The sequence below is a fragment of the Tupaia chinensis genome, unplaced genomic scaffold, assembly GCF_000334495.1.
Source record: "Tupaia chinensis unplaced genomic scaffold, TupChi_1.0 Scaffold000056_1, whole genome shotgun sequence".
NCBI lineage: Eukaryota > Metazoa > Chordata > Mammalia > Scandentia > Tupaiidae > Tupaia > Tupaia belangeri.
The window spans coordinates 662,449-687,225 of NW_006159514.1; the positions used below are offsets into that span (position 1 = coordinate 662,449).

At 42.4% G+C, this 24,777-nt stretch overlaps 1 protein-coding gene and 1 non-coding gene across 2 annotated transcripts in view; one reads left to right on the top strand and one right to left on the bottom strand.

The window, feature by feature from the left end:
• The window catches only part of METAP1D (methionyl aminopeptidase type 1D, mitochondrial), a 92,517-nt gene that overhangs the window by 42,342 nt on the left and 25,398 nt on the right, over positions 1–24,777 (bottom strand). The gene's annotated exons all lie outside the window — the stretch shown is intronic.
• Positions 4,783–4,854, top strand: TRNAE-UUC (transfer RNA glutamic acid (anticodon UUC)). Its single transcript has one exon. It is a non-coding gene; the product is annotated as a tRNA-Glu (tRNA).

Genomic DNA, 24,777 nt, shown 5'->3' on the forward strand with positions numbered 1-24,777 from the left:
GACAGAGAGAGAGAGAGAGACAGAAAGCGAGAAATTACTCCCCAGGGGGGATGGCCATGCCGCAATCCTTTCTTCTCCATTCTCTCGAGATCTTGGGCACACACACACATGCATCCGGTGTGAGTTTAAGCCACTGGGTCCGGGACTCGAACTGCAGTCGACTACATGAGAGTCCAGCGACATAGCCATTACGCTAACTGCTGGTCCCAGCAAGAAATCATTCCCCATGAGGGATGGCCATTCCTCTTGGGATCTTGGGCACACATGCACACACGCCTGATGTGAATTTTAAGCCACTGGGTCCGGGACTTAAACCGTGGTTGCCTATGTGGAGTCCAGAGATGTGACCACGACGCTATCAGTTGGTCCCTTATGTGATCTTTTTTAGTGGTTTCAAAATATTTCCTTATGGGTCATATAGCACTTAATTTAACCAATGATGAGCTGATAGGTAGATTCTCTTTTTTTGTCCTTTGTTTTGTTGTTGTTATTGTTTTTGTTTTGCCTTACACAATATGCTTTTAATAAGTACAGCTGCACCTTGTCATCCATTTTTTTTCTGCATTAAGAAACATGCAAACTTTTGACATGTTTGCAAAACAGCTCTTCGCTCAGGCAATTCTATATTCCTAATTATGCCTATTTCCCTGCACCTTCATCAATGTTAGTATTATTCTTCTTTAAAAGAATGATTTATTTGGGGCTGGCAGGTGGCATGGTGGTTAGGGTGGCTGGACTCCCACATGGTTGGCCGCAGTATACATCCCAGACCTGGTAGCTTGCTTTCTCACTTTCCCTCTCTCTGGTCAACTTTCCTTCTCTCTCTGGCCAACTTAAAAAAATAATAATGACAATGAATAAAATCAAATAAAATAATTCTTAAAAAAAGAATTATGTATTTATTTTAAATTTGCTACAGGACACACACACACACACACAGAGGGGTGGGGAGGGAAGTTGAGAAAGCAAGTCACCAGGCCTGGGACTTGAACCACAGTCAGTCATGTGGGAATCCAGCACCCTAACAGCCACGCCACTTGCTAGCCCCCACCAATGTTATTCAGATTTGTTAGTCTGATAACTTAAAAGTATTATTTCACTTTTACTTGTTTTCTTCAGGTACTTTTGAGCTTGAAGATCTTTTCTTTGTTTATTTCTATATCCTCTTTAGTAAGGTCTCCATGTAGGCCTATTCAGTCATTTTTAGCTGACATTTTTCATTTTATTATTTTTTAAAATTTGACCAGAGAGAGAGAGAGACAGAGACAGAGACAGAGACAAAGAGAGGGAAGATGAGAAAGCAAGCTGCCAGGTTCAAGACTTGAACCTCAGTCAGTCACATGGGAGTCCAGTGCCTTAACCACCATTCTACCTGCCAGCCCCTAGCTGACATATAAATTTTTAAAATTTATTTATTTTACATTCATTCACTGAATATCATCATGGCATACAAAATTGTGATTTCCCATCCAGAAAACACTGTATAGTGGCTTAATCATATATGTTATTGTCAACACATAATTTTCCATGTCTTTTTCAGATATAAATATATATATACATATATACATTTCTTCCCCCTATTTCTCATTCTCTGCCATTTCCCACCCCACCCTCCTCCCACACTGTTTCTGGCATCTACAGTTGCTTTCCATTCCTCCCTCCCCCCACAGCTTATTGATTTCCAAAATATCTTAATTAATCTAACTACTTTCAATAGCAAGTTCAGCTGATACGTATGTATCTATGAACACATCGGACTTTACGCATGAAACTGTGAGTAGAATGAATAACTATAAAGTAGCACCCAGCTGAGGCTATATAGCTTATTGTGGTTATTAAATAGGTATTTTTTAATATAGCTGACATATGTTTAAGAGTGCTCTGTGAATTAGAAACATTAAACATTTGTTTAGTAATTTGTCTCACTTCTTTTCTTCCAGTTTGTTATCTGGATTTCAACCATATTCAAATATTTTTGGCCACACAGTTGGGTTTACCTGGTATTTATGGATTAATCTAAGAACATGACTCTTAAAATACTTATATGTTGGGCCTGCAGGTGGTATGGTGGTTAAGGGCGTTGGACTCCCACATGGCTGACGTGGTTCGAGTCCTGGACCTGGCAGCTTCCTTTCTCATTTTCCCTCTCTGTCTCCCTCACTCTGTTCCTCTCTGATCAAATTAAAAATAAATAAAGTTAACTCAAATAATTCTTTAAAAATTAATTAAATAAATACTTATTTTTAAAAAAGAATTATTTTATTTAACTTTATTCATTTATTCTAATTTGACCAGAGAGGGACAGAGTGAGAGAGAGAGGGAAAGTGTAAAAGCAAGCCACCAGGTCTGGGACTCGAACTGCAGTCGGCCATGGGGGAGTCCAGTCTTCTTTAATGTCCCTCACTAGTGATCTAATGTTTCTTTCATATTGATCCTTTACATTCCTTGTTATTTGTCTATTCCTCAGTACTTTATCTTCTTGGTTTTCTTAATAAATAGAATTTTTATAATAGAATATAAATTATTTACTTTTATTTATTATTATTTTTATTATTTTAAAATTTGTTATAGTGCTCATGTGCTCACCAGAGAGACACAAAGAGAGAAAGAGGGAAAGTGAGAAACAAGTCGCCAGGTCCACAGCTGGAACAAGGGCCAGCTAAATGGGAGTCCAGCGCCTTAACCACCATGCCACCTGCTGGCCCCAGTCATTTATTTTTGTATAATTTAAATATTATTTTTCTTTAAGATACTTAAAAATTGAAGTATATAGGGCCAATAAGTGGTGCAGTGGTTAATGCACTGGACCACTGCATTTCGGACCTGGCAGCTCTCTCTCTCGTTTTCTCTCTCTGGTGAGCGCACATGCCCTGTAGCAAATTTTAAAATAATAACAAAAATGGTAAATAAAATTAAATAAATAATTCTTTTTGTAAAAAATTGAAGTATAATATTCTACAATAATATTTTTGGATTCCTTCATGTATTGAAAATCAAAAGTAAATACAGACTCACACACTTTCTCTGTCAGAGGAAATGAGCTGGAACCACTCGACTGAAGTAGGCTTTCCTTCTTCTTTTAAATTGCCAGACGATGCGTGTATTTCCAGGAAGGGGGAGGAGAGTGCACTCCCCAATGGGGCACGGTCACATCGCAATCTCTTCTCCATTTCCTGGTGTGTTCTTCAATCCAATGGGGCTGGGGTATGAGCCTTAGTCACCCACATGGGATCTGGCTCCCTAAACCACTAGCTTTAGGGCCAGCTCGGTTTCCTTTCCATCGCTGCTGACTCACTTGTCTCTTACCTTGCCTCTTCCCAAATATTAACTTCCCTCTTCCCAAATATTAGCCTCCTTCTTCTCAATATGAGGTGCTAGAAATGCTAGCAAATTAAAGACAAAAAGAAAAGATTTTTCAGGAAAGCTGTGATATTTAAAATACACCTCCCCAATGATGACCTAATCATCAGAAAGAAATCAGAATATTTTTAGACTTCTTATTCTTATTTCACACTTACTCAAGTTTTATGATATAACTTAGTCTTGGTTTCGTTTTCTTTCTTTTTTTTTTTAAGAGGTTTTTCTATAGGGCATGTGCACTCGCCAAGAAGACACAGAGAGAGAGACAGAAAGCAAGAAATCATCCATGGCATGGCTGCAATCCCTTCTCCTCCATTCTCCTCTCGGGATCTTGGGCACACATGCACATGCGCCCGGCATGAGTTTAAGCCACTGGATCTGGGACTTGAACCTCGGTCAACTACATGGGAGTCTAGTGACATAGCCATTATGCCAACTGCTGGTCCCAGGTTTTATTTTCAATTATTTGCCAGGGTTAGGTTGAAGTAACTATTAGCTTTTCAGTCTAGGGGCTCTGTTTCTAACAAAAAATACAGAGCTACATGATTCTTTTAAATTCATAGCATTCCCTGAGGCCAGTAGGTGGTATAGTGGTTAAGGCATTGGACTCCCATGTAGCTAACTATGGTTGGAGTCCTGGACCTGATGGCTTGAAACTCCTGCCGGGTGTGTGTGCATGCATGCTCCAAATCCCAAGGAGAATGGAGAACGGATTGCAGTTTGGCCATTCCCCCCAGAGGGTGATTCTTTGCTCTCTCTCTCTCTCTCTCTGTCTCTCCGGTGAGCACACATGCCCTATAGAAAAATATCTCTTAAAAAAAGACTTAATCTAGCACCAAAAGAAAAAAAAGATATTTCTTAAAGAATTTCTTTTTTTTTGGGGGGGGGGGGACCAGCAGTTAGCGTAATGGCTATGTCGCTGGACTCCCATGTTTGAGTCCCGGACCCGGGATTTTGCTTGTAAAAAGACTTTACCCAACATGAAATATTTCTCAGGCTGTCCAGTGAGAATACTATACACGTCATCGTGGCCATCCCCCCTGGGGAGTGATTTCTCACTTTCTGTCTCTGACTCCCTCTCTCTCCAGTGAGTGTACACACAAACTCCTCTAAAAAGAAGTTATAACAGTTATTTTAAATCTGGGGTGCTCTGTTTATATGTGAAAAACAAAGTGTTTAAAATGGGCATCTGAATGGGCCCATTGCTTAAGGGAACTGGATACCACATGCTGACCAGGGTTCACATTCTGGCCTCGGCAGTTTGAAAAACAGGCACATATGCCTGTGTGTCGAGTCCTGAGTGGGGAAAAAAGAGCAGAGACTGCAGCATGAGCACGCCCATGGGGGGATGCTTTCTCCTCCTGTCTCTCTGGACAGTGCACTCGCCCTCTGGCAATTAAAAACTAATGTGGCACTGGCAGTTCCCATATGGTCTAGCGGTTAGGATTCCTGGTTTTCACCCAGGCGGCCCGGGTTCAACTCTCGGTATGGGAACAGATGAACAATTTGGGACCAGCAGTTAGCATAATAGCTATGTCACTGGACTCTCACGTAGTCGACTGTGGCTCGAGGCCTGGACCCGGAGGCTTGAACTGTTGCCGGGTGCATATGCGTGCATGCCCAAGATCCCGAGAGGAGAATGGAGGAGAAGGGACTGCAGCATGGCCATCCCCCCTGGTGGGTGATTTCTCGCTTTCTGTCGCTCTGTCTCTCTCTGTCTTTCTGGTGAGCGCACGCGCCATATAGCAAAAACCTCTCAAAAAAAAAAAAAAATTAACGTGGCATTGACCTGCAGCTGTTTCTGGCTGAAAATTAGGAACAGCCCTAGGACGTTTCTTAGTGGAGAATGAACACTGACTACTTAGAAGTAGTCCTGGCCTGGAGTTGTAGCTGCTCTTTACACTACACAAATCAAACTCCTGAGAGTACAGTAGGGCCCAGCGAGTGCTGCAGTCTGGACTCTCCATTGTTTCTGAGTACAGTATGCTTCAGGTGCTGGCTGGGATCGGAAAGCGTTTCAGGGTTGGCCATTGTGATGATATACAGAGAAGCAGGGAGTCCTTATGGAAATCAGACACTAAAGGGTAAGAGAAACACTGCAAAGTAAGCGACGTTCCAGTTCCATCTTTGTATTATAAAACAAAGGTGGCAAGTAGATTTTTGCAGAATGGTATAGAGCCCCTCAGGTGGGTGTACTAGGGATAATACAAGAGGATTTCAAAAAATTTCTGGAAAAAAAATGGAAGGAAAGTACAAATTTGTTTTTAAGTAGAAAGAAAAACCCTGCAATCCATGCAGCGTATATATTCATAATATACATTTTCCATGAAGTTTCACAGATTCCATGTACACGTTATATATATATATACATACATACATACATATAATATCCCTGTGAAGGAGGTAGCAGGGACTAAAGTGGATAGGATTTGAACCTATAAGTAATGTTTCATCATTAGCCAATCCACCCTGCTCTCAACTCTATCCTGTGAGCCTGTGCCGCTGCCCTTAATGAGTAATCTGGAAGACTGGCAACATTTGGGTTTGGTGATGGCTACCTTCAGACCTCATAAATAATATGTAACCCTAGTTGTTTTGCCTTTAGCCAACCCGCTGACTGCACAAGTGGCAAGCTGACATGGAGAATTTACGAGCTCTTTCAGATTAGTAATGCAATTTCCTTTTGAATAATTTGAGCCTGTAGCCTGAAGCAGGTTATAATTATCATTCCTTTTGTCCATACATACATACATATAATCCCTGTGAAGGAGGTAGCAGGGACTAAAGTGGATAGGATTTGAACCTATAAGTAATGTTTCATCATTAGCCAATCCACCCTGCTCTCAACTCTATCCTGTGAGCCTGTGCCGCTGCCCTTAATGAGTAATCTGGAAGACTGGCAACATTTGGGTTTGGTGATGGCTACCTTCAGACCTCATAAATAATATGTAACCCTAGTTGTTTTGCCTTTAGCCAACCCGCTGACTGCACAAGTGGCAAGCTGACATGGAGAATTTACGAGCTCTTTCAGATTAGTAATGCAATTTCCTTTTGAATAATTTGAGCCTGTAGCCTGAAGCAGGTTATAATTATCATTCCTTTTGTCACACAAGTCTGAAGATCTACAAGTGGTTCAGAGAGCTACATTAATCTGTTTCAATCTTTTAGATGGGTTGATAAATAAAAACCTTCACGTGATAAATGAAAATCAGATGGATTTATATATTGCCTCCATTTTTAACTATCTTAGTTAATTAAAATTTATAGTCATAGTGTATCCATAGAAAATGATAATGTTATTAGAGATATTTGTCACTTTACCATTAATTATTTGATTATTCAGTTTCCTTGGAGCAGAGTGAACTATATTATGGATAAAGTTAGTTCTACGCTAAGATAAATACACAGTTTTAGCTGTTTGGAATGCATTTTCCGACATACACAAGTTCTCAGGCTAGCGTGTTTGCCCATAAGATAATTTAAATACTACATGTTTGCAACAAAAACACACACACACAAAACTAGTAGCAATTCAGTAAGCACTAGCTGCATTATGGGTTATCTGAGCTAGCCTGGGAATGTTGCTGCCATTTAAAACATAGTTTCTAAGGAAAACCTGTCCTGCGTTGTTGGAAACCAGGGAAAGTGCAAAGCCCATTCTATGAATCCCATCTCCCACTCTCAGCCCCTTCTTTTCAAGCTACAGAAAGAAGATGGAGGCTAAGTACTCCTGAAAATACTAGAGAGGAGGGCCAAGTCCCATCCTTTTCCATTAAAATCTACACCATCTGTGGAGTCAGAATCTCAGGTCACTTCAGGTTCGCCTGTCTTCTACAGCAAGTGAAAGGAAGCAAGTATGTCTTTGAAGTTCAAACATCCTACTTAATATGTAACACTTAGCTCCACAAAGAACATCTTGAGTACCAATGGGCACTCTGAAAGGAAACATAGTGGCTCTGGAGGAGCAACCTCACTCTATCCAGAGCTCTCCCCTGGGGCAGAAGGCCTAGACAATAAAAGGTTCACAACTCAGGTGGAGTCAGTGTAGCTAGATTGTCCAACTTCAGTTCTGTCTCTACCTTGACTAGCTGCCAGTTTTCAGCAAATTACTTAACTGCTTCATACCTCAGTTTCTCATCTGTTATAAAACAGGGAAATTTTCAAAAATTATTTATTTAATTTTATGTATTCATTCATTTTAATTCTACCAGAGAGAGACACAGAGAATGAGAGAAAGAAGGTGAGAAGGCAAATCGCCAGGTCCAGAACTCGAACCGTTGGTTGGTCATGTGGGAGTGTCCAGCACTTTAACCACTACACCACCTGTTGGTCCCCCTAAAATGAGGAAATATTAAGCCAGTCCTGTAGTGCAGGGGTTAAAGGTTGTGCAGATGAAGTCTGATCCCACCTGGTCAACTGTGGTTGAGTGTCAGCCCTAGAGGCTTAAAGAATATGCTGGGCACACACAAGTGCACAGGATCCAGATGGGATGGAGAATCAAACAAAACTATAAAGGAAAGCAAAGACGTGAATGCTAATACAGTCGGGACGTCACCTGGGGAATGGAAGAGAGGGACTGGGAAAGGCCACGGAGAGGTCGTCTGAGGTGCTGGCAATGTTTTGATTTTTCTACTACAGAAGTTACATAGGTATTTGCTTTATAATCACTCATTCAATCCTACATCTGTCTTACACATGTTTTTCTCTATATATCCTATTTCACAATATTAATGATAGCAGGGAGGGAGGAAGAAAGACAAAAGGAAGAAAGGGATAAAGACAGAACTAAAAAACAAAACAGAGAAAGCATTTGACAATCAGGTTTCTGTGTATTATAATGCAAGGAATGTAAAATGTTCATTAATATGCTAGATTCATGCATTTATTTATTTATTTACTGCCAGAGGGCAAATAGGCTTACCAGAGAGGGAGAGAAAGAGAAAGAAAAAGCATCCCCTCTGGTGGGATGTGGTCATGTCACAATAATTTTTCTCCATTTCTCCATCCTATCAAGATTTGGGGCCCAGGGGCCAGCAGATAGTACGGTGGTCAAGGCACTGGACTCACACATGGATGAGGAGTTCAACATGGTAGCCTGCTTTCCAACTTCCCCTCTCTCTCTTGCTAGTCAAATTAAAAATAATAATAAATAAAATTAAACAAAATAATAATAAAGATTTTGGGCACATATGCACACACACCTAGTAGGTTTTTCAAAGTGCTGGGGCTGAGATTCAAACCACCGTTGGCATTGTGATATCTGGCTCCTTATACATAAGGATTAACCACTGCACTACATGCCTAGCTCCCAAGCAATTATTTGAATTGAGAAAAATAAATTAGAAATAATTTACAGTTATTTCTATACAGTAAAAACAATAGCACAGTTGTCTATATTAGATAATTGACTAGGTCATAAAAAATTTGCACTGAAAAGTGAATTCTTTTAATGATTCTATTATTACAAACTATCAATAGTTAATAAATGCCCTTGAAAGCTATGTAACTGTATTTTTATCTGAACTTTTTAATTGACATAATGTATCTGAAACAACCATACTGCTTGTGGATGCAGAACAAGCTATTGAATTTTCTTAAGAAAATTGTATCCTTCTAGGAACTTTATAATAATAATATAGCAGCTTTTACTTGTAGCAATTTACAAACTCATAACTTTTACTCAGTTTGTCCAAACTATTATTTGGGTTCATTCCAAAACTGACCTGTTTTTTTATACAGTTTATTTAATTCGTGAGAGAGAGTATGAGTGACAGCATGAGCGAGACAAAGAGACAGGCCCCCTAACAGGGTCCCACCACAGCATGATCCTCCTCCCGGACCCTCCAACCAGTCAGGATGTTGGGTGCCCCTGTGCTGCTCCTGGTGAGTTTCAGGCCAGCTAGAGCTCTGAACCTGCAGCCCACCACGTGGCCTCCAGTGCTGCAGATCAGTATGCCACCTCTATGCGCCATCTACATGTTTAACACGTTTCTCTATATATATTTAAAAATATTGTGAAATAAGTGGTTTTTGTTTTTCCTTTATAGAGAGATTTTTGCTAGAGGGTGCATGTGCTTGGCAGAGAGACAGAGAGACAGAAAGCAAGAAATCACCCTCCAATTCCTTCTTTCATTCTCCTTTCGGGATTGTGGGCACACACACACACGCATACGTGCCCAGTGTGAGTTTTTAAGTTGCTGGGTCTGGGACTTAAACTGTGGTCGGCTATGTGGGAGTCCAGCGACGTAACCATTATGGTTTTTTTGTTTGTTTTTTGTTTGTTTGTTGTTTTTGCTATAGGGTGTTTGAATTTGTGGGGGGCAGGGACAGTGAGAAATCACCCCCAGTGGGATGACCATGCTGCAATCCCTTCTCCACTCTCTTCCTGGGATTTTTGGGCATACACGCACACAAGTGCCTGGCTTTTTTTTGTTCTTGTTGTTGTTGGTCATAGGGTGTGTGAGCTTGCTGGAGAGAGACAGAGAGAGGGAAAAGTGAAAAATCATCCCCTGGGGGAATAGCCACGCTGCAATCTCTTCTTCATTCTCCTCTCAGGATTTTGGGGATGCACACGCATGCACCTGGCATGATTTTCAAGCTGCCAAGTACGGGACTCAAACTAAGGTTGGCCATGTGGGAATCCAGTGCCTTAAGCTCCATGCAACCTACTGGCCCCAGCATGATTCTTAAGTCGGTGGATCTGGGACTTGCACCGCAAAGCTGGCCACGCGGGATACAGCACTTTAACCTCCATGCCTGGCCCCCCAAAATAAGTGTTTTCAAAACCTTTCATTATAGAAAATTTCAAACATACACAAAAGCAGATGGATTAGCAAAATAAATTTCCACATACCCACCATCTAGCTTCAACAAATATTTATTCACTTATGGCCAATCTTATCTATAGCCATCCTCCCTGCCACCAAGTTATTTGTTTAGTTGTTTTCATAAGAGAAAGTGTGAGTGCATGTGCACGCGTACGTGAGAGCGAGAGAGAGGTACCCCGACAGGGCCTCATCACGCCATGATCCCTCCCCCCTGGCCCTCCAGCTAGTCAGGGTCTTGGCTCTGCGCCTGGAGAGTCTCAGACCTATTCAGCCTCTGAACCCAAGGGCAGCCATGTGGTTTCTAGCACTGCAGATCAGTATGTTACTGCTTGCACCACCAAAGCTGGGCCCCACTGAATTATTTTGAAGTCAATCTCAGACTAAATATCCTTTTGTCAGTAATATTTCAGTATGTATATATAATTTTTTTGAGAGGTTTTTGCTATAGGGCACATGCACTCACCAGAAAGACAGAGACAGAAAGGGAGAAATCACCCCCCGCCCCCGGTGGGAAGGTCACACCGCAATCCCTTTTCCTCATTCTCCTCTTGGGATCTTGGGCACGCACGCACACGTGGGTAGCCTGCTTTCCAACTTCCCCTCTCTCTCTTGCTAGTCAAATTAAAAATAATAATAAATAAAATTAAACAAAATAATAATAAAGATTTTGGGCACATATGCACACACACCTAGTAGGTTTTTCAAAGTGCTGGGGCTGAGATTCAAACCACCGTTGGCATTGTGATATCTGGCTCCTTATACATAAGGATTAACCACTGCACTACATGCCTAGCTCCCAAGCAATTATTTGAATTGAGAAAAATAAATTAGAAATAATTTACAGTTATTTCTATACAGTAAAAACAATAGCACAGTTGTCTATATTAGATAATTGACTAGGTCATAAAAAATTTGCACTGAAAAGTGAATTCTTTTAATGATTCTATTATTACAAACTATCAATAGTTAATAAATGCCCTTGAAAGCTATGTAACTGTATTTTTATCTGAACTTTTTAATTGACATAATGTATCTGAAACAACCATACTGCTTGTGGATGCAGAACAAGCTATTGAATTTTCTTAAGAAAATTGTATCCTTCTAGGAACTTTATAATAATAATATAGCAGCTTTTACTTGTAGCAATTTACAAACTCATAACTTTTACTCAGTTTGTCCAAACTATTATTTGGGTTCATTCCAAAACTGACCTGTTTTTTTATACAGTTTATTTAATTCGTGAGAGAGAGTATGAGTGACAGCATGAGCGAGACAAAGAGACAGGCCCCCTAACAGGGTCCCACCACAGCATGATCCTCCTCCCGGACCCTCCAACCAGTCAGGATGTTGGGTGCCCCTGTGCTGCTCCTGGTGAGTTTCAGGCCAGCTAGAGCTCTGAACCTGCAGCCCACCACGTGGCCTCCAGTGCTGCAGATCAGTATGCCACCTCTATGCGCCATCTACATGTTTAACACGTTTCTCTATATATATTTAAAAATATTGTGAAATAAGTGGTTTTTGTTTTTCCTTTATAGAGAGATTTTTGCTAGAGGGTGCATGTGCTTGGCAGAGAGACAGAGAGACAGAAAGCAAGAAATCACCCTCCAATTCCTTCTTTCATTCTCCTTTCGGGATTGTGGGCACACACACACACGCATACGTGCCCAGTGTGAGTTTTTAAGTTGCTGGGTCTGGGACTTAAACTGTGGTCGGCTATGTGGGAGTCCAGCGACGTAACCATTATGGTTTTTTTGTTTGTTTTTTGTTTGTTTGTTGTTTTTGCTATAGGGTGTTTGAATTTGTGGGGGGCAGGGACAGTGAGAAATCACCCCCAGTGGGATGACCATGCTGCAATCCCTTCTCCACTCTCTTCCTGGGATTTTTGGGCATACACGCACACAAGTGCCTGGCTTTTTTTTGTTCTTGTTGTTGTTGGTCATAGGGTGTGTGAGCTTGCTGGAGAGAGACAGAGAGAGGGAAAAGTGAAAAATCATCCCCTGGGGGAATAGCCACGCTGCAATCTCTTCTTCATTCTCCTCTCAGGATTTTGGGGATGCACACGCATGCACCTGGCATGATTTTCAAGCTGCCAAGTACGGGACTCAAACTAAGGTTGGCCATGTGGGAATCCAGTGCCTTAAGCTCCATGCAACCTACTGGCCCCAGCATGATTCTTAAGTCGGTGGATCTGGGACTTGCACCGCAAAGCTGGCCACGCGGGATACAGCACTTTAACCTCCATGCCTGGCCCCCCAAAATAAGTGTTTTCAAAACCTTTCATTATAGAAAATTTCAAACATACACAAAAGCAGATGGATTAGCAAAATAAATTTCCACATACCCACCATCTAGCTTCAACAAATATTTATTCACTTATGGCCAATCTTATCTATAGCCATCCTCCCTGCCACCAAGTTATTTGTTTAGTTGTTTTCATAAGAGAAAGTGTGAGTGCATGTGCACGCGTACGTGAGAGCGAGAGAGAGGTACCCCGACAGGGCCTCATCACGCCATGATCCCTCCCCCCTGGCCCTCCAGCTAGTCAGGGTCTTGGCTCTGCGCCTGGAGAGTCTCAGACCTATTCAGCCTCTGAACCCAAGGGCAGCCATGTGGTTTCTAGCACTGCAGATCAGTATGTTACTGCTTGCACCACCAAAGCTGGGCCCCACTGAATTATTTTGAAGTCAATCTCAGACTAAATATCCTTTTGTCAGTAATATTTCAGTATGTATATATAATTTTTTTGAGAGGTTTTTGCTATAGGGCACATGCACTCACCAGAAAGACAGAGACAGAAAGGGAGAAATCACCCCCCGCCCCCGGTGGGAAGGTCACACCGCAATCCCTTTTCCTCATTCTCCTCTTGGGATCTTGGGCACGCACGCACACGTGCTCAGCATGAGTTTAAGCCACCAGGTCTGGGACTTGAACTGTGGCTGACTACGCGGCAGTCCAGCAACATAGCCATTATGCCAACAGCTGGTCCCTTAACTTTATTTACTTTATATATTTATTTTAATTTGACCAGAGAGGGACAGAGCAAAAGACAAAGAAAGGGAAAGTGAGAAAGCAAGCTGCCAGGTCCAGCATGCAGCCATGGTTAGCTATGTGGGAGTCCAGCGCCCTTAACCATCATACCACCTGCCGGTCCCGGTCCTTCAACATTTTTAATGATAGATTACATAAAATTTCTATCTAGGAGATTCTATCTAAAGTATTTCCATAGGAAAAACTGAGTCAGTAAAAATTCATTTCACTTTGAAGTAAAATGCTGGTCAGAATCCAGTAAAACAGGAACATTACACTAATGGTTATCATAAAGTGACTATATTGGGAACCAGCAGATGGAGTAATGGTTAGGTGGTGGAATTCCCACACAGTTGACTGCAGTTCGAGTCCCAGGCCCAGCAGCTTAGAATTCACACCGGGTGCATGTGCATGTGTGCCCGAAATCCGAAGGAGAGAATGGAGGAGAAGGGATTATGACATGGCCATTCCCTCATAATGCATGCACCCTATGGCAAAAATCCCTCTAAATAAATATAGAAAGAAAGAAAATATTAATCATTCAGAATGAATAGATCACATAAATCCTCCACCCTTTCCTTCTCACATTTTCATTTGGAGGTGAGGTAGGGCTGGGAGATTAGAGATAACAAGACAAGACTCCAATTTTAAGATAGGGGGTCCAATTCCAAATGGATTTTTCTTTGAGAAAGAAACCCAAAACCAAAACAAAGCAGGTAAAACTAGCTATTGAAATTCTGACTACACGAGGCAGCCCTTGCTCCTCGCATCTGGCAGCACTTAGCTCCGAGGGCATGCTTGGTGCCCTGGGCCACCCTTACACATGTTTGACCAGCCGGGCGACAACAAAGGACGCAGAGGCTATAAAAAGAGGCAGCAGGTAACCATCAGGCAGCCCAACGGCTCAGGCACTTCGACAAAACACACAAAGAAGCAACTGGCTGTTCCTCCTGCCGAAAAGTCAACCATGGAGGCCTTTATTCAAATCCCACAACTTGCCTCTTGAAGTCACCGGGCTCCATCCTTGTTTCAATCAGATCCACAAATCCTTCCTTTTCTCTCAGCCACTCAATGAGAGGCATCAGAGATGAGCTGTATAAAGCCACCTTGTATTCCTGCCAAAACCCATCTGAGAATTCAACTGGACCGTTTCCTGAACTGTACTCCCAGACTGTGACAGCAGTGAAAGGTGCCAAGTTACTCTGCAAGTACTGGCATTTTAAAAAAGAGACAGAGAGGCCAACAAGCAGCCTTCAGGTGGTTAAAGTGCTAGACTCCCACATGGCCAACCACAGTTCAAGTCCTGGACCTGGTAGCTTGAAAATAATGCTGGGCACATGTGTGTGCATACCCAAAATCCTGAGAGGAGAATGGAGGAGAAGGGATTGCAGCATGGCCATCCCCCCTGGGGGGGTGATTTCTCACTTTGTATCTTTCTTATTCTCTGTTGAGTACACGTACCCTATAGCAAAAAATCTCTCTCTAAAAAAAAGAAAAAGAAAAAAATTGTTAGAGTGAATTCATATCCATAATAAACATTATAAACAAGTGCTGTCCCTCCTTTCTCAGTCCTTAGAAACTGACTTTCTACTATAGCTTCAAATTTTTTAAAGAATTATTTTTATTTAACTTTATTCATTATTATTATTTTCCAGTTTGATTAGACAGAGAGAGAGAAAGAGAGTAAAAATGAAAAAGCAAGCTACCAGGTCCAGGACTTGAACTGTAGTCAGCCATCGGGAGTCCAGTGCCTTTAACCACAATGCCACCTGCTGGCCCTTACAGCTTCAAATTTTTACATGCCTCAATTTATCGGTCATATATTTCGCAGCAAAACAAACTTAGTTATTTTAAATTAATTTTCTTTTCAGAAGTGCCCATGATGTTATTGGCAAATTAAAAAAAAAAAGTTGCAGATTATGTCAGCACATCGTTAAAAATAAACACACATAGCTTTGCATGAGTGTAGGAAAAAAGTTCAGGCAAGGATAATCACCAGGTTTTCCTGCTTAAAGCTCTTCAATGTGAGGCAACTGCTTCCTGAACATAGTTTCAACTTCTCATTGTGGCCATTTAGGCCCTGCACGGTCTTCCCCTGCCTACCTCTCCGCCTCCCTGCACTCCCCTGTCCCTGTCACTCACTGCCCGCCAGCCACAGGGGCCCCTTTCTGTTCCTCTGCACACTGGGCCCTTTCTGGTCCTCGAATTTGCTCTTTCACCAGCTCCTCCCCTCCAGCTCATTCACATTCTTCAGGCTTTAGCTCAAATGTCACTTCATCAGTGAGGCCCTCAGGGACCACTCTCTCTAAAGCTGTCTCCCCTGTTACTTGCACCCTCTTAACTTTGTTTATTTCTGCAAAGCACTTTTCCCATTTTGTCGTTACCATGTTTATTTGTGTAATTGTGTTTTACTGTCTTCCGTACCAGAATGGCAACTCCATGAGTTCTGAAACTCCAGCACCCCCCAGACCACCTGGCATATTTAATCACTTGCCAAGACATGCTTGCAGTTGCTTTTAGGTGTCTTCAGCCTACTAAAATTCTTATCGTTTTGCCCCTGGATTTTCTTCTTTCACAGTCTCACAATTGTGACTTTACTTTCTTGTCAAAAGAACCATCCACATGAGCAAAGTAGCAGGTACAGTTAGTTCAAGCTGTACCTGAAAAGCTGGGAATGAGAAAACTTTGTACAAACTTCAGTAGAAATGATAACTGAAGACAAACTTAAAAGGAAGAAATGCTTTTTTGACATTATAATGTCAGAGAGAAAATCAAATACACACACATAAAATCATATATATATATATATATATATACACACACACATATATATAAACTGAATATACATGAACATATCTTTATAAACACACACATATATGTTACATATTTCCAAAGTTCAAAAAGTCTCCCAAAAGTTCATAGAAATGCATATTATGAAAAAACTACATATAATTTCAAAATTTTTTGGTGTCAAAATAAACTCAACTTTAACCCCCATTTTCCATGAACTTTTTGAAGTGTGTGTGTGTGTGTGTAGATAAGTGCAGATGACACCTGATGTCTAACTCTAGACAGAGAGGTTTATGGTTTATGGCTAGGTTAGGTGTTTTCTAGTATGAATCATCTCCCCCAGTGGCGGGCAATCGGTGTGCTGGCTGAATGAAGGAACGAGTCCATCCGTTCCCAGTTCCTGAAGTGATCTTGGCACATCAGCCTCATCCTTCCAGAGCTCTTTGCACTGCCCTGAAGGAAGAGACTGGAGTGTGGGGAACTGATGTGGTTATTCCTGTAATACTTGTCTGCCCTCACCCAGAAACCTTATGCTTGCTGACGAGAACAAACAAATACATACAGAGATGGGATGGGGTGCAGAACTGTGGCTCTGGTTGGCCAATTTGCCTGCAACTGTGACTTCATTATAGGTCTCCAACTTCCTGCTCAGTTGTGTGGTCATCCACCCATCTTTTTTTAAGAGAGATTTTTGCTACAGTGCACATGTACTCGCCAGAGAGACAGAGAGAGACAGAAAGTGAGAAATCACCCCCCAGGGGGATGGCTATCCCTTCTCCTCAGTTCTCCTCTTGGGATCTTGGGCACGCATGCGCACACGCCCACCAGGTCCAGAACCGGAACCACGGTCAGCCATGTGAGAGCTCAGTGACATAACCATTACACTACCTGCTGGTCCCCACCCATCCATCTTAGCATGCTTCAGAAACTGAAATAAATGTTGGCGGCACTAGAACAGATTTTAAAGATTACTGGGGCCAGGTGGTGGCACACCTGAATCCTTGGGAAGGTACTGAGTTTGTATCCCAGGACCCCTGGAGTATACCAGGTACACACATGTGCTGATGATCTGGGCTGGTGGAGAATGGCAATGGATCCTGCCATAGGGACCCTGTTGGGGTGCCTGTCTCTCTTTCTACCTCTCTCTGTTTCTCTCACAGATGAAATAACTGGATAAACTTATGAGAGACATGTACATAAAAGAGAAAAAATGAAAGCTCCCCCCAGTGTAGCCTGGTCATACCACCAATTCTTTTTTCTCCATTCCATCTCAAGCTTCTGGGAATGCTCACTGTACTCAGCATGTTTTTTTTCAAACTTCCAGGGCTGGGACTCGAACCCTAGTCAGTCATGTGGGATCAGCACCCTCTACACAGTGCTTCATTGTCACACTATGGGACTGGCCCTAAATTATTATTATTATTATTATTATTATTTTTTTTTTTGGAGAGATTTTCACTGTAGGGCACGTGCGCTCACCAGACAGACAGAGAGAGACATAGAGACAGAAAGCGAGAAATCACCCCCCAGGGGGGATGGTCACGCCGCAATCCCTTCTCCTCCATTCTCCTCTCGGGATCTTGGGCACGCACGCACACGCGCCCGGCGTGAGTTTTAAGCCACCGGGTCCGGGACACAAACCGCGGTTGACTACGTGGGAGTCCAGCGACATAGCCATTACGCTAACTGCTGGTTCCCTCTAAATTATTATTTTTTAAAGCTTACTTTTAAAGCTTACTATACTGTGAAAATGAAACTAAGATATAAAGGCAAGAAGCCTTTCTGCTTTCTATAGCAAACAGAACGTCTAAGGAAGCAGCAATGACTTCACTGTGAACACTGAAGGCCTTGAAGCCTAACTTAGCAAAGGGAAAATCTATGGGAGAGGGAGAGGTTTATAAGCCACTTGCTTGAAACCGGCAGTTGGCATAATGGCTATGTCGCTTGACTTCCATGTAGTTGACCGCGGTTTGAGTCCTGGACCCGGTGGCTTAATGGAGGAGAAGGGATTGCGGCGTGGCCATCCCCCCTGGGGGGTGATTTCTCACTTTCTGTCTCTCTGACTCTCTGGCGAGTGCACGTGCCCTATGGCAAAAACCTCTTAAAAAAAAAAAAAGATTAGAGACCCGTCAATCAAATGCAATGTGTGTACGGTGTTCGGTTCCTGAGTCTAACAGTCAGCTGAGAAAAGAAAAGAGCCAGATGATCAAGGAAATCTTTGGTATTTGATACTAAGAAATTATTCTAAAACTTTATAATGCCATATTTTTAAAAAGTACTTATATTTTAATATTGTGGAGGTATCTACTAACATATTTACAAGATACAATAATAGATCTACCATTTGCTTCCACAAATCATCTGATTTGTGCAGAGGTGAAAGTAAGATTCCCGGGCCGGCGCGTTGGAGTGGGGATTAAGGTGGGTGAATCCCACGTAGCTGGGCTGGCTGAGGCTGGAGGTGGACTGTGATGTGAAGACCCTGTTACCTTTCTTTCTCTTTCTCTCTCTCAATAAATTAACAAACTTCTTTAAAAAGATTATTGAAGTAGGATAATGGGTCCATGGAGGTTCTTTATAGTATTCACTCTATATTTAAAATTTCCCACAACAAAAAGCTAAAAAAATAAATAAATAAATGAGATTCTCTCAGTTAATAAAACACCCATTAAAACACTATATCTTGGGAACCAGCAGTTAGCGTAATGGCTATGTCACTGGATTCCCACGTAGACCGTGGTTCGCATCCCGGACCCAGTGGCTTAGAACTCAAGCTAGGCGCGTGTGCGTGCGTGCCCAAGATCCCGAGAGGAGAATGGAGAAGGGATTGCGGCGTGACCATCCCCCCTGGGGGGTGATTTCTCACTTTCTGTCTCTATGCCTCTCTCTGCGGGCAAGCACACGTGCTCTTTAACGAAAACCCTACAAAAAAAAAAAAAAAAAAACTATATCTTGGGGCTAGCAGGTGGTGTGGTGGATAAGGGACTGACTGGACTCCCACAGAGCCGATGGTGGTCTGAGTTCCGCACCTAGTGGCTTACTTTCTATGTCTCTCACTGGCGAGTGCATGTGTATGGCAAAATTTCAAAAAGATAATAATAAATAAATAAAATTAAACAAATAATTCTTTAAAAAAAAAAAAACATATCTTAGAGCCAGCTGGTGATGCGGTGGTTAAGGTGTTGGACTTGCACATGCCAACTGTGGTTCAAGTTCCGGACTCACTGGCTTGAAACATGCTGGCCATGTGTGCATACATTCCTCAAATCCTGAGAACAGAGAAGAAATTGCAGAAGGGCCATCCCCCTAGGGGGGTTATGGGGGTGGTCTCTCACTTTCCTTCTATTTCTGTCTGTGTCTGCTTTCTCTTGGAAGTGCACGTATCCTATGGCAAAAACCTAAAAAAGAAAACAAAATACCGTATCTCACATGGCCCAATGCTGCATCAGTATCGGACTGGGTACTTACTATAATGCAGATTTTGGGCCAGCTGTGGTGTGGTGGTTAAAGCAGCTGGATCCCACATGGCAGACCACGCAGTTTGAGTCCAGGACCAGCAGCCTGAAAACATGCCAGGCACATGTGCATGTGTGCCCAAAATCTTGAAAAGAGGGAGAACTAGAGAAGGGATTGCAAAGTGACCCTTCCTCATGAAGAGTGCTTTCTTGCTTTGCCCTCCCCCTCTGTGTCTCTCTCCAACGAGTGCGTGTACCTTCTGGCAAAGATTTTGAAAAAAAGAAAGAAAAGGAAGAAGGAAGGAAGGAAAGGAAAAAAGGAAAGTAGGTAAGTGAGAGAAAGAGAAAAAAGGTGCAGATTTGTAGATTTCTGGCTCCAGACCTATTGATTCAAAAAAACCAGTTTGGAACCTAGGAATTTCTCTCTCTCTCTCTCTTTTTAAAGAATTATTTATTTATTTTTAAAATTTGTTACAGGGCACATGTGCTCACAGAGAGAAACAGAGAAGGAAAATGAGAAAGCAAGCCACCAGGTCTGGGACTCAAATGGCAGGTTGGGCCATGTGGGAGTCCACCGCTCCAAACAATATGCCACCTGCTGGCCCCAGGAATCTCTATTTTAACAAATGAAATGATTTTTATACAGACTAAAGTTTCTTATATAAGTGATTCTTACATGTAGTAAAGTTTGAGAACCATGGCTGGGCATTTAATATCAAGATTTACTTTTCATTTTCCAAGAGAAAAATCAAGGGTGAAGATTAATTAACTGTCCAGAATTCACTTTGAAATTCTAAAGGAACTGAGATCTCTAAGCCTCTCCCATCTTGACTTTCCAGTTTACTATTTAAACAAAACTGAACAGCACAGCCTCTTTAAAAAATATATTATCGGGAACCAGCAGTTAGCGTAATGGCTATGTCGCTGGACTCTCACGTAGTCGACCGCGGTTCGCGTCCTGGACCCGGTGGCTTAGAACTCACGCCGGGCGCGTGTGCATGTGTGCCCAAGATCCCGAGAGGAGAATGGAGGAGAAGGGATTGCGGCGTGACCATCCCCCCTGGGGGGTGATTTCTCGCTTTCTGTCTCTATGTCTCTCTCTGTCTGTCTGGTGAGCGCACGCACCCTATACCGAAAAACTCTCAAAAAAAAAATTATCATTTTTTTTACGAGAGATTTTTGCTATACAGCGTGCATGCCTGCTGGAGAGAGAGAAAGAGAGAGAGAGAGACAGACAGACAGAAAGCGAGAAATCACCCCTCAGGGGGAATGGCCATGCTGCAATCCCCTCTCCATTCTCCTCTTGGGATTCTGGGCACACATGCACATGTACCCGGCATGAGTTTTAAGCTGCCAGGCGAGGACTCAAAACTCAGTAGACTACATGGGAGTCCAGCAACATAACCATTATGCCATCTGCTGGTCCCTATCGTTAGCTTTTAAAAGTGTGGTTCAAATTCCACCAGAACCAATTTACCCTTTGGGCCCTTCGAGATTAAAACACGCACATGCATATGCACACATACACACATATACCTTTAAGTATTGCAGAGGTCTCATAAAAGATATCTTCAAAAAGAAGGCTCTATCAAGATATAAGAGACGGCTTGACACTCTGATAAAAGTGGAGGGATTGGCCAAATAGCAAAAGCCCACTTTCATTTGAGAGGGCCCCAGTATAAGGTATACAGCGGGGTGGGAGGAAAAAGCGTCACCTGCTTGCCATTGAGGGAGATTATGTGTCAGGAAACTATGCCCTTTTCCATGGTAAAGGTTTTGGAGGCCAATTTTTTATCTGCCCAGAGAGGCCATTGGTTGGGATTGGTGATTTGGGTTTCCCGGAGCTCTTCTCAGCTATCACGCTTGGTTATGCTATTTTAGCAGGTAACTAGAAAAAGTGTAAGTCAAGCAAATTTTCATATTTATCTGAATGGCTACAACTATACCTCTCTTCCTTTTTGGTATTAATTGGAGTGGTCTGATTTTGAACTAAGGAAGAAAGAATTTAAAATGGAGGTACAGGGACCAGCAGTTAGCGTAATGGCTATGTCGCTGGACTCCCATGTAGTCGACCGCGGTTCGCATCCCGGACCCGGTGGCTTAAAACTCACGCTGGGCGCGCGTGCGTGCGTGCCCAAGATCCCGAGAAGAGAAGGGATTGCAGCATGGCCATCCCCCCGGGGGGTGATTTCTCGCTTTCTGTCTCTTTGTCTCTCTCTGTCTGTCTGGCGAGCGCACGCGCCCTATAGCAAAAAAAAAAAAAAAAAAAAATCTCCAAAAAAAATGGAGGTACACAGGCCAACAGGGGGCATGGTGATTAAGGGCGCTGGACTCCCACATGGCCGACAGCAATTCGAGTCCCAGACCTTACAGCTTGCTTTCTCACTTTCTCTCTCTCACTCTCGCTCCCTCTCTGGTCAAATTAAAGTAAATAAATAAAGTTGAAATAAAATAATTCTTAAAAAAGAAATGGAGTTCCGGAGTCAGCAGGTGGTGTAGGAGTTAAAGGTGTTGGATCCCACAAGTTCAACTCTATGCTTCAATTCCTGAACCTGGCGGCTTGAAAATCACATCAAGCATGTGTGAGGAGAATAGAAGAGAAAGGACTGCAGTGTGGCCATCCCCTTGGGAGATGATTTCTCATTTTCTTTCTCTCTCTGTTTCTCTCTGTCAAGTGCACAGGCTGTATAGCAAAAACAAAACAAAAAATGGAGATGCATGGATCCTCACATGCGCAAAAACCGGTATCTTCATTTTTCTTAATATTTTATTAAAAACTCCAAACAGACATTAAAAAGTTGAAAGAATTTTACAGTGAACACTCACTCACACCTACATTCAACAATGAACATTTCACTACACTAGCTCACCATCGCATTTCAAAATGTTCCACTATCCATCCACCCATTCATCATTTATTTTCCTTCATCATCTTTTTTCAATATTTTACTAACTTTATTTTCTTTCCTTCCTTCATTCCTCCTTCTTTCACTCCCTGCCCCCCCTTTTTTCTTTCTTCCTAATATGACCAAAGACAGACAGAGTGAGAGAGAGAGAGAAAGAGAGAAAGAAAGTGAGAAAGCAAGGCACCAGGTCTGGGACTAGAACCATGGTCAGCCATGTGGAAGTCCAGTGCCCTTAACCACGATGCCACCTGCCGCCCCCTCATAATTTTTTTTTAAGTTTTTGCCTTAGGGTACATGAACTCACCAGAGAGACAGAGAATGGGAAAGTGACACGTTACCCTCCATGGGACAGTATGCTGCTGCAATCCCTTCTCCTCAATCTCCTCGTGGTATTTCGGTTATGCATGCACTCGTACTCAGTCTAATTTTCAAGCTGCTAGGTCCGGGATTTGAACCATGGTCAGCCATGTGAGAAACCAGTGCATTAACCACCACACCAATGTGGTCCATTTTATCATTTTTTAAAGCTACATTTCAAAGTAATTCATTATTTTTATTTATTTTATTTATTTTTTTGGGGGGGGGAGAGGTTTTCGCTATAGGGCGCATGCGCTCGCCAGACAGACAGAGAGAGACATAGAGACAGAAAGCAAGAAATCACCCCCCCAGGGGGGATGGTCACGCCGCAATCCCTTCTCCTCCATTCTCCTCTCGGGATCTTGGGCACGCACGCACACGCGCCCGGCTTGAGATTTAAGCCACCGGGTCCGAGACGCGAACTGCGGTCGACTACATGGGAGTCCAGCGACATAGCCATTACGCTAACTGCTGGTTCCCAGTAATTCATTATTTTTTTAAAGATACAATTTAAAGTAAGCTTCAAAGATCAAGATCAATAAACCCTTTCCATTATACTTTAATTCACATGCTATAAATGAGGTTTCAATATATGTTTACAGGGCTAGCCAGTGGTGTGGTGGTTAAGGCAGGTGGATCCCACAAGGCCAAATGTGCAGGGAGTCCCAGACCTTGTGGCTTGAAAAACATACCAGGCCAAGTGGTATGCCCCAAATCCCAAGAATGGAGGAGGAGGGAGTGTGTCATCCCCTCTGGAGGGATGCTTACTCACTTTCCCTCTCTCTCTTTCTTCTCTCTCTCTACAGTGAGTGCACATACCCTATAGCAAAATTACTATACATATACACACACACACACACACACACACACACACATGTTTACAATTTCCTATTTTTGTTTTTCGTGATGAAATTTACATACCATCAAATGCACAAATCTTGAGGGTACCATTCAATGAGTTCTGACAAATGCATAAAAGAGTGTAACCAAACACTTATCAAGACAGACTATTAACAACACTCCAGGAGGTTCTCTCTCCTCCCTTCCCAGAAGACTGTCACCCTCACCCAGTACCTACACATCCATGCCCTCTGATGAGGTGGGGAATCTGAAACCACTGTAAGACTTCCCAAATGGAATAACTCAGGCCAGGGGGAGGATTATTTTTTGTAAATTACACTAATGTGATGTAAGAACAGAAACCTCAGTTCCTGAATAGTTTCTTTTCGTACTTGACTATGTCCCACATTTTCATTTCAAAACTTCTAAATTGTTTCAATTCCTGAACCTGGTGGCTTGAAAATCACATCAAATCTGTTCCTAAACAATTTTTTCTATAATCTTTTAAAAATTAATGGGACCAGCAGTTAGCATAATGGCTATGTCGCTGGACTCCCATGTAGTCAACCGCGGTTTGAGTCTCGGACCCGGTGGCTTAAAACTCACGCCGGGTGCGTGTGCATGCGTGCCCAAGATCCCAAGAGGAGAATGGAGGAGAAGGGATTGCGGCATGGCCATCCCCCCTGGGGGGTGATTTCTCACTTTCTGTCTCTCTGTCTCTCTCTGTCTGGTGAGCGCATGCGTCCTATAGCAAAAACCTCTCAAAAAAATAAATAAATAAAAATGATTTACTTAATTTTGTTTATTCATTCATTTATTTTAATTTGACCAGAGAGAAACACAGAGAGCGAGAGAGGGAAAGTGAGAAAGCAAAACGCCAGGTCCGGGACTCGAACCATGGTCAGTCATGTGGGAGTGTCCAGCACCTTAATCACCACACCACCCACTAGTTCCCATTTTTCTATAATCTTTTATCAAGACAAACTTACTAGAATAGCTAGTATAGAGAAAAATAATCAAAGTACGTTTAAAAAGGGACTAAATATAATTCTCATAGGAAATGCAATTATATTAATTGCATTGACTGCAAATACTCACCCTGTGGTCTTAAACACAGGTATTTGAAATATATTCTAATGAAAGAAAAAGCCACTAATATATTACACAGCTAAAAAAAGCACATTTTGCCTAATATTTGAATTTTTGTTATGACTC